Source organism: Pinus tabuliformis, chromosome 6 (assembly GCF_031772625.1).
Source record: "Pinus tabuliformis cultivar Carrire ecotype Pingquan chromosome 6, CPIR1, whole genome shotgun sequence".
NCBI lineage: Eukaryota > Viridiplantae > Streptophyta > Pinopsida > Pinales > Pinaceae > Pinus > Pinus tabuliformis.
Genome location: NC_142292.1, coordinates 1,052,175,135 through 1,052,179,647, shown reverse-complemented (window position 1 = coordinate 1,052,179,647; position 4,513 = coordinate 1,052,175,135).

Here is a 4,513-nt window from a genome sequence, read left to right as displayed (position 1 = left end):
AATTACATCCAGCGGTTGGGTACCAATACTGCCTCAGCAACCAAGGGTTGTATATTCAATGCAACCAGTCCACCCTGTGTCGAATATTCCCACTATACCTGCTATGGTGACTGCGTCGCAAGTACAAGCGCTACCTGTTGTAGGTCAACCCCAACAGCCTCAGGTTGCAATACAACAGCCTCTTGTCTCAACGACTCAATCACAACCTCAGGTTAGTGCCTCCTTATCTGGAGCGACTCAGGATCAAACAAGTACTGTGACTCCTCATCTTGTTCAATCATCCAGTATTGGTCAACAGCAAATGGTTCAACAACCAGAGCTGGTTCAAACTCAACAAACCCCATTCCAGCAATCATATCAAGGACCTGAGCAACAAGTCTTTGTAAGTAATGGGCAATCGCATTTCCAAAGTGGTTATCAACAACCATATTATAATGGTTATGCCCATCAACCTTGTCAAAGTTGCCAACATCAAATACATTATGTTGGTATGCAAAGACCCACTGCTCAGGCGATTCCATCTTATCCAGGGTATGCTTCGCCTAACCTGAATCAACAGTTGCCCTTTGTAGCAACTCTAGAATTACTAGATCTAAACCGGCTGACGAATGATCCAATTGCTTATGCCCCTTGGTGGCCAGCGATTCCGCATAAACTTCCGTCAGATATTCCTAAATTTAATGGAAATCCAGGTGAAGATCCATCGAATCACGTGATGACATTTCATCTATGGTGTTCATCAAACACCCTAAAATATGATTCGATAAGGCTTCGCCTTTTCCAGAGGACGTTAACGGGTCCAGCGGCAAAATGGTATATTGAATTGCCTAGAGCTTCGTTCGACAACTTCAGTACCTTAGCCACAACCTTTTTAACCCATTTTCAATTACCGATAAGGTATGAAACGGGGACGGAACTCCTTACCAACTTCAAACAGACAACGGCCACTCACATATCTGATCATATACATGAGTGGCGACGTCGTCGCAGGATGGTAAAAACATACGTTCCTGATCAGCTATTAGCTGAATGGTTTATCAAGTCGTTACTTCCTGCCATAACGGAAGATGTGGCAAAGGGGGGAGTCGTAACGGAAGAGCAAGTTATCGCTCGTGCGCAATATCTGGACTTGGTCTATACTCAGTCTGGCACGCTCTATGACAAAATACCTGACGCCCCTAGACCGGAATTCTCAATTCATCCTCCTCCTAAATCAAACAATGACTCTCACGCCGACGATGGCATGATTGGCACGACAAACGCGAAATCGACAAAGGCTACGTCCAAGAAAGCCCGTAAGATTTCAGATCAAAATGCAAAAGACGAACTTCTTGCCTCGGAATTAAATGTCGTGTCAACCGACAAGGGAAAACAACTGAAGCAACCAGGGGGCAAGAAGAAAAAGAAAGGGAAAAAAAGGAAACCCCCTGCAGGGTGTCATATATGCGATGAGGATCATTGGATGAGAGATTGTCCACATATAGTTGAAGTTAAGAAACTCTTTAAGAGCTCAAAAACCTCAGCAGTATTGACTGATCCGTTTCCAAGCCCGGGTACCAAACTGGTTGCTAATCAAAATGCTTCCTGATCCCAAGTGCTTATGTTGTCTATCTCAAAGCAGCAAAATGATGCTTTGACAAGGAATAAATATTACGGGAATCCACAGGTGTCGAATAACAAGGCTAATGAACAACCTAGTAGTTCGACAACAACTTTGACCAAAGTTGTGCCACCCATCATTCCTGAACGAATGATAAAGTCGCCAAAGGGAGTAGTGCACAAATCGACATTTAATCCTCGTGCAAAAATAGCACAGAATTATAATATAATAGAGGACCTGGCCCAATCGCCGTCCGCTATGTCGATGCTTGAGGTACCGCAAAATTGCCTCTCCCAAGAGCAAGCTTTATTATCAGCAATAGGTGGGATAGACCCAATGGATTCCAATCTTGTGGCCTTTAATCATAAAGGATATGACCCTCAGTTACCAGCTCAACTAGCTTTCCTTATTCAAGTGAAAGCCCTCAACAAAACTGTTCATCGAACAATTATTGATGAGGGGGCATCTACATGCATTATGTCGATGAGTTGCTGGAAAACTTTAGGATCTCCAACCTTGTCGCAATCTTCGATGACATTAAAAGCATTTGATGGACGGACATATACCCCATATGGTATTCTAAATAACTTGAAATTTGAACTAGGAGGGAAAACAGTAGAAATTGATGTTGAAGTAATCGACGGAAACCTTGATTACAACATCCTATTGGGAAGACCCTGGATATATGCCATGGCCACAGTTGTGTCGACCTACTTCAGGAAGATTGCATTTCCCTTCCAAGGAGGAATTACAATCGTTGACCAACAAACCTTTCTCCCCAATAGTTCACAGGTTACGGGAAGCATTCCAATGATCCATGGAAGCAATCATTCGCTCCAAAATATCGGAGTAGGTCTCCTAAAAGACCCTGCCTTAATGGGTACTTTTGCCCTACCGCCTCCGGGTAATCTGGTGGAAGTGGCCACAGTGGAATATGAAACCTTCTATATCTAATGGATTTGGACTCCGAGGACGGTTCTTATCTCGTGTCAACCTCGTTAAAAAATGAAACAAGGAGTCATGAGGATAGTTCTTTTACTGTGTCAACCTCATTAAAAAATGAAACAAATCCCCTTTTCAAATCTCAAAGGTAAACCTTCATTCCAACCACTGATTTGAATGCAATGAAGCTTGGGGGGCATGCACCTCGATTTGCGTTATTATGCTGGGGGCATGCAAACTTATCATGAGCAGTGTTACCGCAGGGTTCAAGCTCGTTAAAAAATAAACCCGCATCGAGCAGTTTTAGCACATAGTTCATGCTCGTTAAAAAATAAACATAAGACTGAGCAGTATTTTTCCGCATTTAAGCTCGTTAAAAAATGAACTATCTTCCGGTAAATAACCATCGTGAATGCAACATTATCAGCCATTAAAGCCTTGGTCGTGTTTGCACCATCACCTCCACTTTTCCATTGGCCGATCGTTCACCTCCATATGATTGTTTACCCATTTTGAGGAACAGCTGCGAAGAGTGATTTCACTAGCCATCCTTGTGACACTGCCGTGATTGGAAAATTCCAACCCGTACCTGGAATCAGCTGCTAACCCATTTTATCACTCGTTCCTCAAAAGACGAGTCTTCTTTAAGCTCTTTTCATCTGACTCATAAAATATGAAAAGATTGCCGAGTTTTGGCCTTCCAGCTCGTTAAAGCAACCGGAAGTGCTATCCCTCCTCTAGATTTTAATCTTTTTGGACCTGAGGGATTATTGCACAAAAAGATCGAGCACTTGTTTTGTTCGGCTCGTTAAAACTATCGAAAACTCATCCCTTCTGTATTGTTTTATACTTTTTCGGACCTAAGGGATTAGATGACGAAAAAGGACTTTTGGAGTTAACTTTATGTATCTTTTCAGACTCTCTAAAAATGAAAAGAACCAAGTTATCCTTATCGTTAGACTCTTTAAAATCATCAATAGCGACAAACTTGTCTTTAGACGAGAACGAGTTTCACTATCGCTAGGCTCGTTAAAACATAGCGATGGGCTTGCCCGAAGGGCAAGTTATAGAACAAGCATATGTTATCCTCCTCAAGCTTGACAAAAATAAAGAGGTACTGGTCAGCAATGACTAGGGAAAAATTGGGAGAAACTCAAGAAAACTTTGATGGTAGCAAGTCGCTCTTGAACATGAAACTTTTCCTCCGTACCACAATCGGGTTGGGTTGTTTCATTCACCGGTCACATCCATGGTCTCGCCATACCATCCATATTTGGGGTAATGCTACCGATCCATCGCATCAGTGTCGCCATATGTTCAAGAGAAGTCGTTCAGAAAAGTCAACCATGTCCCATCCACTGCCATACGTTATCCTTCATCCTTTCATGACCGCCACCCTGAATCATATGTCACAGATCGTTTTCACCTCCATCAAAATCATTAGCTCCGTTCTGTGTCATTGATGTGGGATTCATTAAGGCCCTCCTTTGACGGATCACTTCTTGTCGACATCAGCTCATTATCCAAGAAGTTGATCAAGGAACAACTCCTTCAGTACTTTGAAGCTTGCATGCCTCAATGGCAAGTTTCTCACTTCCGGCGACAGGTATACATCAATGACCTTCGACCGAAAGATTTTGCGTGGTGTTCGATGCCAAGTCCTTTATTCACACCACGTGAATTGTACTACAGTACCTTGAGGGTCATTATCATTATCGGTGATTCCTCTCGCGCTTGTTAACGGTTTACCTCATTGACCAGTAATCAAGCGATGTCTTTCCATGTTCGACTTCAGAGCATTTCTCACATGGATCGACTTGTACTTAGAGTGAAGATCGAATGAGTTTGAAGACCCCGGATCTAGTTTCATCCATCCGGGATGCGATATATATTCAGGAAATATAAAGACATTGACATGTACATCATTGCAGCAGATAATCATCCTATCCAAAGGATGATAATTTCATCAAA